This window comes from Sus scrofa, chromosome 16 (assembly GCF_054392235.1).
Source record: "Sus scrofa isolate SSC_HxYL_T2T_F1_AM1 chromosome 16, Sscrofa_HxYL_maternal_Yorkshire_Landrace_v2.0, whole genome shotgun sequence".
Classification (NCBI taxonomy): domain Eukaryota; kingdom Metazoa; phylum Chordata; class Mammalia; order Artiodactyla; family Suidae; genus Sus; species Sus scrofa.
In genome coordinates, this window is record NC_139398.1 from 4,437,852 (window position 1) to 4,450,822 (window position 12,971).

Below are 12,971 nucleotides of genomic sequence, written 5' to 3' on the forward strand. Positions count from 1 at the left end.
TGCATTCATCACGCTGCATGGACTCCACTGCATACAATCGGGATCCATTGCGCCACAATGCATGGAATACTCTGCATTCAATAATGCTCCATGGACTCCACTGCATTCAATCAGGATGCTTTGGGCCATGCTGCATAAAATCCACTGCATTCAATCAGGCTGCATAAAATACACTGCATTCAATAGGGTTCCATTACTTCACACTTCATGGAATACAGTGCATTCAATCCCACTTCATGGAATCCACTGCGTTCAATCGGGATTCATTTTACCATGCTGCATGGAGTTCACTGCATTCAATCACAATGCATGGAATCCACTGCATTCAATCGGGATGCTTTGGGCCATGCCTCATAAAATCCACTGCATTCAACGACGCTGCATGGAATCCACCGAATTTAACTGGGATACATTATACTAAGCTGTATCGAATCCACTGCATTCAATCAGGATGCATTTTACCATATTGCATGGAGTTCACTGCATTCAATCATGCTACACGTAATCCACTGCATTCAATCAGGATGCTTTGGGCCATGCTGCATAAAATCCACTGCATTCAATCATGCTTCATGGAATCCACTGCACTCAATCATGCTGCATAAAATCCACTGCATACAATAGGGTGCCATAACTTCACACTGTATGGAATAAACTTCATTCCATCACACTGCATGGAATCCACTGCATTCAATCGGGATGCATTTTACCACACTGCATGGATTACACTGCATTCAATCGCAATGCATAGAATCCACTGCATTCAATTGGGATGCATTTTACCATATTGCATGGAGTTCACTGCATTCAATCATGCTACACGTAATCCACTGCATTCAATCAGGATGCTTTGGGCCATGCTGCATAATATCCACTGCATTCAATCATGCTGCACGTAATCCACTGCATTCAATCGGGATGCATTTTACCAGGCTGCCTGGAATCCATGCATTCATCACACTGCATGGACTCCACTGCATACAATCGGGATCCATTGCGCCACAATGCATGGAATACTCTGCATTCAATGATGCTCCATGGAATCCACTGCATTCAATCAGGATGCTTTGGGCCATGCTGCATAAAATCCACTGCATTCAATCATGCTGCATGTAATCCACTGCATTCAATCATGCTGCATAATATCCACTGCATTCAAAATGTTCCATTTCTTCACGCTGCATGGAATCCACTGCATTCAATCGGGATGCATTTTACCTCGCTGCATGGAGTACACTGCATTCAATCTCAATGCATGGAATCCACTGCATTCAATCGGGATGCTTTGGGCCATGCTGCAAAAAATCCACTGCAATCAATCAGGATGCATTGGGCCTCGCTGCATGGACTCCACTGCATACAATCGGGATCAATTGCGCCACAATGCATGGAATCCTCTGCATTCAATGACGCTGCATGGAATCCACTGCATTCAATCGGGATGCATTTTACCACACTGCATGGAGTACACTGCATTCAATCAAAATGGATGGAATCCAATGCATTCAATCGGGATGCTTTGGGCCATGCTGCAGAAAATCCACTGCATTCAATGACGCTGCATGGAATCGACTGCATTCAATCATGCTGCATATAATCCACTGCTTACAATAGGGTTCAATTTCTTCACGCTGCATGGAATCAACTGCATTCAATCACGCTGCATGGAATCCACTGCATTCAATCGGGATGCATGTTCCCACGCTGCATGGGTACACTGCATTCAATCAAAATGCATGGAATCCACTGCATTCAATCGGGATGCTTTGGGCCATGCTGCATACAATCCACTGCATTCAATCGGGATGCATTGGGCCTCACTGCATGGACTCCACTGCATATAATCGGGATCCATTACACCACAATGCATGGAATCATCTGCATTCAATGATGCTGCATGGAATCCACTGCATTCAATCGGGATGCTTTGGGTTAAGCTTCATGAAATCCACTGCATTAAATCATGCTGCATGGAATCCACTGCACTCCATCATGCTGCATAAAATCCACTGCATTCAATAGGGTTCCATTTCTTCACACTGCAGGGAATACAATGCATTCAATCGGGATGCATTTTAACACTCTGCATGGATTACACTGCTGCAAACATGCTGCATAAAATCCACTGCATTCCATCGGGATGCATTGGGCCTCGCTGCATGGACTCCACTGCATACAATCGGGATCCATTGCGCCACAATGCATGGAATCTTCTGCATTCATTGATGCTGCATGGAATCCACTGCATTCAATTGGGATGCTTTGGGCCATGCTGCATATAATCCAGTGCATTCAATCGGGATGCATTTGGCCTCGCTCCATGGACTCCACTGCATACAATAAGGATCAATTGCAACACAATGCATGGAATCCTCTGCATTCAATGATGCTCCATTGAATCCAGTGCACTCAATCAGGATGCTTTGGGCCATGCTTAATAAATTCCACTGCATTCAATAGGGTTCCAACACTTCACGCTGCATGGAATCCACTGCATTCAATCAGGATGCTTTGGGCCATGCTTAATAAATTCCACTGCATTCAACAACGCTGCATGGAATCCACCGAATTTAATTGGGATATATTATACTAAGCTGTATCGAATCCACTGCATTCAATCAGGATGCATTTTACCACGTTGCATGGAGTTCACTGCATTCAATCATGCTGCACGTAATCCACTGCATTCAATCAGGATGCTTTGGGCCATGCTGCATAAAATCCACTGCATTCAATCATGCTGCACGTAATCCATTGCATTCAATCGTGATGCATTTTACCAGGCTGCATGGAATCCACTGCATTCAATCACGCTGCATGGAATCCACTGCATTCAATCGGGATGCATTTTACCAGGCTGCCTGGAATCCATGCATTCATCACACTGCATGGACTCCACAGCATACAATCGGGATCCATTGCACCACATTGCATGGAATACTCTGCATTCAATGATGCTCCATGGAATCCACTGCATTCAATCAGGATGCTTTGGGCCATGCTGCATAAAATCCACTGCATTCAATCATGCTGCATGGAATCCACTGCATTCAATCATGCTGCATATTATCCACTGCATTCAAAATGTTCCATTTCTTCACGCTGCATGGAATCCACTGCATTCAATCGGGATGCATTTTACCTCGCTGCATGGAGTACACTGCATTCAATCTCAATGCATGGAATCCACTGCATTCTATCGGGATGTTTTGGGCCATGCTGCAAAAAATCCACTGCAATCAATCAGGATGCATTGGGCCTCGCTGCATGGACTCCACTGCATACAATCGGGATTCATTTCGCCACAATGCATGGAATCCTCTGCATTCAATGATGCTGCATGGAATCCACTGCATTCCATCGGGATGCATTTTACCACACTGCATGGAGTACACTGCATTCAATCACAATGGATGGAATCCAATGCACTCAATCGGGATGCTTTGGGCCCTGCTGCAGAAAATCCACTGCATTCAATCGGGATGCACTGGGCCTCGCTGCATGGACTCCACTGCATTCAATTGGTATCCATTGCGCTGCAATGCATGGAATCCTCTGCATTCAATGACGCTGCATGGAATCCACTGCATTCAATCGGGATGCTTTGGGGCATGCTTCATGAAATCCACTGCATTCAATCATGCTGCATGGAATCCACTGCACTCCATCATGCTGCATAAAATCCACTGCATTCAATAGGGTTCCATTTCTTCACACTGCAGGGAATACAATGCATTCAATGGGATGCATTTTAACACTCTGCATGGATTACACTGCTGCAAACATGCTGCATATAATCCACTGCATTCAATCGGGATGATTTGGGCCATGCTGCATAAAATCCACTGCATTCCATCGGGATGCATTGGGCCTCGCTGCATGGACTCCACTGCATACAATCGGGATCCATTGCGCCACAATGCATGGAATCTTCTGCATTCATTGATGCTGCATGGAATCCACTGCATTCAATTGGGATGCTTTGGGCCATGCTGCATATAATCCAGTGCATTCAATCGGGATGCATTTGGCCTCGCTCCATGGACTCCACTGCATACAATAAGGATCAATTGCAACACAATGCATGGAATCCTCTGCATTCAATGATGCTCCATTGAATCCAGTGCACTCAATCAGGATGCTTTGGGCCATGCTGCATAAAATCCACTGCATTCAATAGGGTTCCAACACTTCACGCTGCATGGAATCCACTGCATTCAATCAGGATGCTTTGGGCCATGCTTAATAAATTCCACTGCATTCAACAACGCTGCATGGAATCCACCGAATTTAATTGGGATACATTATACTAAGCTGTATCGAATCCACTGCATTCAATCAGGATGCATTTTACCACATTGCATGGAGTTCACTGCATTCAATCATGCTGCACGTAATCCACTGCATTCAATCAGGATGCTTTGGGCCATGCTGCATAAAATCCACTGCATTCAATCATGCTGCACGTAATCCACTGCATTCAATCGGGATGCATTTTACCAGGCTGCATGGAATCCACTGCATTCAATCACGCTGCATGGAATCCACTGCATTCAATCGGGATGCATTTTACCAGGCTGCATGGAATCCACTGCATTCAATCACGCTGCATGGAATCCACTGCATTCAATCACGCTGCATGGAATCCACTGTATTCAATCAGGATGCATTTTAATAAGCTGCATGGAATCCATTCAGTCATCACGCTGCATGGACTCCGCTGCATACAGTCGGGATCCATTACGCCACAATGCATGGAATCCTCTGCATTCAATCGGGATGCATTTTACCAGGCTGCATGGAATCCACTGCATTCAATCACGCTGCATGGAATCCACTGCATTCAATCAAGCTGCATGGAATCCACTGCATTCAATCAGGATGCATTTTACCAGGCTGCCTGGAATCCATGCATTCATCACACTGCATGGACTCCACTGCATACAATCGGGATCCATTGCGCCACAATGCATGGAATACTCTGCATTCAATGATGCTCCATGGACTCCACTGCATTCAATCAGGATGCTTTGGGCCATGCTGCATAAAATCCACTGCATTCAATCATGCTGCATGGAATCCACTGCATTCAATCATGCTGCATAATATCCACTGCATTCAAAATATTCCATTTCTTCACGCTGCATGGAATCCACTGCATTCAATCGGGATGCATTTTACCTCGCTGTATGGAGTATACTGCATTCAATCTCAATGCATGGAATCCACTGCATTCAATCGGGATGCTTTGGGCCATGCTGCAAAAAATCCACTGCAATCAATCAGGATGCATTGGGCCTCGCAGCATGGACTCCACTGCATATAATTCGGATCCATTGCGCCACAATGCATGGAATCCTCTGCATTCAATGATGCTGCATGGAATCCACTGCATTCCATCGGGATGCATTTTACCACACTGCATGGAGTACACTGCATTCAATCACAATGGATGGATCCAATGCATTCAATCGGGATGCTTTGGGCCATGCTGCAGAAAATCCACTGCATTCAATGTCGCTGCATGGAATCGACTGCATTCAATCATGCTGCATATAATCCACTTCTTACAATAGGGTTCAATTTCTTCACGCTGCATGGAATCCACTGCATTCAATCACGCTGCATGGAATCCACTACATTCAATAGGGATGCATGTTCCCACGCTGCATGGAGTACACTGCATTCAATCAAAATGCATGGAATCCACTGCATTCAATCGGGATGCTTTGGGCCATGCTGCATACAATCCACTGCATTCAATCGGGATGCATTGGGCCTCACTGCATGGACTCCACTGCATATAATCGGGATCCATTACACCACAATGCATGGAATCATCTGCATTCAATGACGCTGCATGGAATCCACTGCATTCAATCAGGATGCATTTTACCAGGCTGCATGGAATCCATGCATTCATCACGCTGCATGGACTCCACTGCATACAATCGGGATCCATTGCGCCACAATGCATGGAATCCTCTGCATTCAATCAGGATGCTTTGGGCCATGCTGCATAAAATCCACTGCATTCAATCATGCTCCATTAAATCCACTGCATTCAATCAGGCTGCATAAAATACACTGCATTCAATAGGGTTCCATTACTTCACACTTCATGGAATACAGTGCATTCAATCACGCTTCATGGAATCCACTGCATTCAATCGGGATTCATTTTACCACGCTGCATGGAGTTCACTGCATTCAATCACAATGCATGGAATCCACTGCATTCAATCGGGATGCTTTGGGCCATGCCTCATAAAATCCACTGCATTCTATCGGGATGCCTTGGGCTTCGCTGCATGGACTCCACTGCATACAATCAGGATCCATTGCGCCACAATGCTTGGAATCCTCGCATTCATTGAGGCTTCATGGAATCCACTGTATTCAATCGGGATGCTTTGGGCATGCTGCATAAAATCCACTGCATTCAATCATGCTTCATGGAATCCACTGCACTCAGTCATGCTGCATAAAATCCACTGCCTACAATAATGTTCCATAACTTCACACTGTATGGAATACACTTCATTCCATCATGCTGCATGGAATCCACTGCATTTAATCGGGATGTTTTGGGCCATGCTGCATATAATCCACTGCATTCAATTGGGATGCATTGGGCCTCACTGCATGGACTCCACTGCATACAATCGGGATCCATTGCGCCACAATGCATGGAATCCTCTGCATTCAATGACGCTGCATGGAATCCACTGCATTCAATCGGGATGCTTTGGGCCATGCTGTATAAAATCCACTGCATCAATCATGCTGCATAATATTCACTGCATTCAATAGTGTACCTTTTCTTCACACTGCATGGAATACACTGCATTCAATCACGCTGTATGGAATAAACTGCATTCAATCGGGATGCATTTAACCACGCTGCATGGATTACACTGCATTCAATGACGCTGCATGGAATCCACTGCATTCAATCGGGATGCTTTGGGGCATGCTTCATGAAATCCACTGCATTCAATCATGCTGCATGGAATCCACTGCATTCAATAGGGTTCCATTTCTTCACGCTGAATGGAATACAGTGCATGCAATCACGCTCCATGGACTCCACTGCATACAATCTGGATCCATTGAGCCACAATGAATGGAATCCTCTGTATTCAATGACGCTGCATGGAATCCACTGCGGTGAATCAGGATGCTTTGGGCCATGCCGCATATAATCTACTGCATTCAATTGGGAAGCATTTGGCCTCGCTGCATTGACTCCACTTGATAAAATCGGGATCCATTACACCACAATGCATGGAATCATCTGAATTCAATGACGCTGCATGGAATCCACTGCATTCAATCGGGATGCATTTTACCAGGCTGCATGGAATCCATGCATTCATCACGCTGCATGGACTCCACTGCATACAATCGGGATCCATTGCGCCACAATGCATGGAATACTCTGCATTCAATAATGCTCCATGGACTCCACTGCATTCAATCAGGATGCTTTGGGCCATGCTGCATAAAATCCACTGCATTCAATCATGCTCCATTAAATCCACTGCATTCAATAGGGTTCCATTACTTCACACTTCATGGAATACAGTGCATTCAATCACACTTCATGGAATCCACTGCATTCAATCGGGATTCATTTTACCATGCTGCATGGAGTTCACTGCATTCAATCACAATGCATGGAATCCACTGCATTCAATCAGGATGCTTTGGGCCATGCTTAATAAATTCCACTGCATTCAACAACGCTGCATGGAATCCACCGAATTTAATTGGGATACATTATACTAAGCTGTATCGAATCCACTGCATTCAATCAGGATGCATTTTACCACATTGCATGGAGTTCACTGCATTCAATCATGCTGCACGTAATCCACTGCATTCAATCAGGATGCTTTGGGCCATGCTGCATAAAATCCACTGCATTCAATCATGCTGCACGTAATCCACTGCATTCAATCGGGATGCATTTTACCAGGCTGCATGGAATCCACTGCATTCAATCACGCTGCATGGAATCCACTGCATTCAATCGGGATGCATTTTACCAGGCTGCATGGAATCCACTGCATTCATTCACGCTGCATGGAATCCACTGCATTCAATCACGCTGCATGGAATCCACTGTATTCAATCAGGATGCATTTTACTAAGCTGCATGGAATCCATTCAGTCATCACGCTGCATGGACTCCGCTGCATACAGTCGGGATCCATTACGCCACAATGCATGGAATCCTCTGCATTCAATCGGGATGCATTTTACCAGGCTGCATGGAATCCACTGCATTCAATCACGCTGCATGGAATCCACTGCATTCAATCAAGCTGCATGGAATCCACTGCATTCAATCAGGATGCATTTTACCAGGCTGCCTGGAATCCATGCATTCATCACACTGCATGGACTCCACTGCATACAATCGGGATCCATTGCGCCACAATGCATGGAATACTCTGCATTCAATGATGCTCCATGGACTCCACTGCATTCAATCAGGATGCTTTGGGCCATGCTGCATAAAATCCACTGCATTCAATCATGCTGCATTGAATCCACTGCATTCAATCATGCTGCATAATATCCACTGCATTCAAAATATTCCATTTCTTCACGCTGCATGGAATCCACTGCATTCAATCGGGATGCATTTTACCTCGCTGTATGGAGTATACTGCATTCAATCTCAATGCATGGAATCCACTGCATTCAATCGGGATGCTTTGGGCCATGCTGCAAAAAATCCACTGCAATCAATCAGGATGCATTGGGCCTCGCTGCATGGACTCCACTGCATACAATCCGGATCCATTGCGCCACAATGCATGGAATCCTCTGCATTCAATGATGCTGCATGGAATCCACTGCATTCCATCGGGATGCATTTTACCACACTGCATGGAGTACACTGCATTCAATCACAATGGATGGATCCAATGCATTCAATCGGGATGCTTTGGGCCATGCTGCAGAAAATCCACTGCATTCAATGTCGCTGCATGGAATCGACTGCATTCAATCATGCTGCATATAATCCACTTCTTACAATAGGGTTCAATTTCTTCACGCTGCATGGAATCCACTGCATTCAATCACGCTGCATGGAATCCACTACATTCAATAGGGATGCATGTTCCCACGCTGCATGGAGTACACTGCATTCAATCAAAATGCATGGAATCCACTGCATTCAATCGGGATGCTTTGGGCCATGCTGCATACAATCCACTGCATTCAATCGGGATGCATTGGGCCTCACTGCATGGACTCCACTGCATATAATCGGGATCCATTACACCACAATGCATGGAATCATCTGCATTCAATGACGCTGCATGGAATCCACTGCATTCAATCAGGATGCTTTTTACCAGGCTGCATGGAATCCATGCATTCATCACGCTGCATGGACTCCACTGCATACAATCGGGATCCATTGCGCCACAATGCATGGAATCCTCTGCATTCAATCAGGATGCTTTGGGCCATGCTGCATAAAATCCACTGCATTCAATCATGCTCCATTAAATCCACTGCATTCAATCAGGCTGCATAAAATACACTGCATTCAATAGGGTTCCATTACTTCACACTTCATGGAATACAGTGCATTCAATCACGCTTCATGGAATCCACTGCATTCAATCGGGATTCATTTTACCACGCTGCATGGAGTTCACTGCATTCAATCACAATGCATGGAATCCACTGCATTCAATCGGGATGCTTTGGGCCATGCCTCATAAAATCCACTGCATTCTATCGGGATGCCTTGGGCTTCGCTGCATGGACTCCACTGCATACAATCAGGATCCATTGCGCCACAATGCTTGGAATCCTCGCATTCATTGAGGCTTCATGGAATCCACTGTATTCAATCGGGATGCTTTGGGCATGCTGCATAAAATCCACTGCATTCAATCATGCTTCATGGAATCCACTGCACTCAATCATGCTGTATAAAATCCACTGCCTACAATAATGTTCCATAACTTCACACTGTATGGAATACACTTCATTCCATCATGCTGCATGGAATCCACTGCATTTAATCGGGATGTTTTGGGCCATGCTGCATATAATCCACTGCATTCAATTGGGATGCATTGGGCCTCACTGCATGGACTCCACTGCATACAATCGGGATCCATTGCGCCACAATGCATGGAATACTCTGCATTCAATGACGCTGCATGGAATCCACTGCATTCAATCGGGATGCTTTGGGCCATGCTGTATAAAATCCACTGCATCAATCATGCTGCATAATATTCACTGCATTCAATAGTGTACCTTTTCTTCACACTGCATGGAATACACTGCATTCAATCACGCTGTATGGAATAAACTGCATTCAATCGGGATGCATTTAACCACGCTGCATGGATTACACTGCATTCAATGACGCTGCATGGAATCCACTGCATTCAATCGGGATGCTTTGGGGCATGCTTCATGAAATCCACTGCATTCAATCATGCTGCATGGAATCCACTGCATTCAATAGGGTTCCATTTCTTCACGCTGAATGGAATACAGTGCATGCAATCACGCTCCATGGACTCCACTGCATACAATCTGGATCCATTGAGCCACAATGAATGGAATCCTCTGTATTCAATGACGCTGCATGGAATCCACTGCGGTGAATCAGGATGCTTTGGGCCATGCCGCATATAATCTACTGCATTCAATTGGGAAGCATTTGGCCTCGCTGCATTGACTCCACTTGATAAAATCGGGATCCATTACACCACAATGCATGGAATCATCTGAATTCAATGACGCTGCATGGAATCCACTGCATTCAATCGGGATGCATTTTACCAGGCTGCATGGAATCCATGCATTCATCACGCTGCATGGACTCCACTGCATACAATCGGGATCCATTGCGCCACAATGCATGGAATACTCTGCATTCAATAATGCTCCATGGACTCCACTGCATTCAATCAGGATGCTTTGGGCCATGCTGCATAAAATCCACTGCCTTCAATCAGGCTGCATAAAATACACTGCATTCAATAGGGTTCCATTACTTCACACTTCATGGAATACAGTGCATTCAATCACACTTCATGGAATCCACTGCATTCAATCGGGATTCATTTTACCATGCTGCATGGAGTTCACTGCATTCAATCACAATGCATGGAATCCACTGCATTCAATCAGGATGCTTTGGGCCATGCTTAATAAATTCCACTGCATTCAACAACGCTGCATGGAATCCACCGAATTTAATTGGGATACATTATACTAAGCTGTATCGAATCCACTGCATTCAATCAGGATGCATTTTACCACATTGCATGGAGTTCACTGCATTCAATCATGCTGCACGTAATCCACTGCATTCAATCAGGATGCTTTGGGCCATGCTGCATAAAATCCACTGCATTCAATCATGCTGCACGTAATCCACTGCATTCAATCGGGATGCATTTTACCAGGCTGCATGGAATCCACTGCATTCAATCACGCTGCATGGAATCAACTGCATTCAATCGGGATGCATTTTACCAGGCTGCATGGAATCCACTGCATTCAATCACGCTGCATGGAATCCACTGCATTCAATCACGCTGCATGGAATCCACTGTATTCAGTCAGGATGCATTTTACTAAGCTGCATGGAATCCATTCAGTCATCACGCTGCATGGACTCCGCTGCATACAGTCGGGATCCATTACGCCACAATGCATGGAATCCTCTGCATTCAATCGGGATGCATTTTACCAGGCTGCATGGAATCCACTGCATTCAATCACGCTGCATGGAATCCACTGCATTCAATCAAGCTGCATGGAATCCACTGCATTCAATCAGGATGCATTTTACCAGGCTGCCTGGAATCCATGCATTCATCACACTGCATGGACTCCACTGCATACAATCGGGATCCATTGCGCCACAATGCATGGAATACTCTGCATTCAATGATGCTCCATGGACTCCACTGCATTCAATCAGGATGCTTTGGGCCATGCTGCATAAAATCCACTGCATTCAATCATGCTGCATTGAATCCACTGCATTCAATCATGCTGCATAATATCCACTGCATTCAAAATATTCCATTTCTTCACGCTGCATGGAATCCACTGCATTCAATCGGGATGCATTTTACCTCGCTGTATGGAGTATACTGCATTCAATCTCAATGCATGGAATCCACTGCATTCAATCGGGATGCTTTGGGCCATGCTGCAAAAAATCCACTGCAATCAATCAGGATGCATTGGGCCTCGCTGCATGGACTCCACTGCATACAATCCGGATCCATTGCGCCACAATGCATGGAATCCTCTGCATTCAATGATGCTGCATGGAATCCACTGCATTCCATCGGGATGCATTTTACCACACTGCATGGAGTACACTGCATTCAATCACAATGGATGGATCCAATGCATTCAATCGGGATGCTTTGGGCCATGCTGCAGAAAATCCACTTCATTCAATGTCGCTGCATGGAATCGACTGCATTCAATCATGCTGCATATAATCCACTTCTTACAATAGGGTTCAATTTCTTCACGCTGCATGGAATCCACTGCATTCAATCACGCTGCATGGAATCCACTACATTCAATAGGGATGCATGTTCCCACGCTGCATGGAGTACACTGCATTCAATCAAAATGCATGGAATCCACTGCATTCAATCGGGATGCTTTGGGCCATGCTGCATACAATCCACTGCATTCAATCGGGATGCATTGGGCCTCACTGCATGGACTCCACTGCATATAATCGGGATCCATTACACCACAATGCATGGAATCATCTGCATTCAATGACGCTGCATGGAATCCACTGCATTCAATCAGGATGCATTTTACCAGGCTGCATGGAATCCATGCATTCATCACGCTGCATGGACTCCACTGCATACAATCGGGATCCATTGCGCCACAATGCATGGAATCCTCTGCATTCAATCAGGATGCTTTGGGCCATG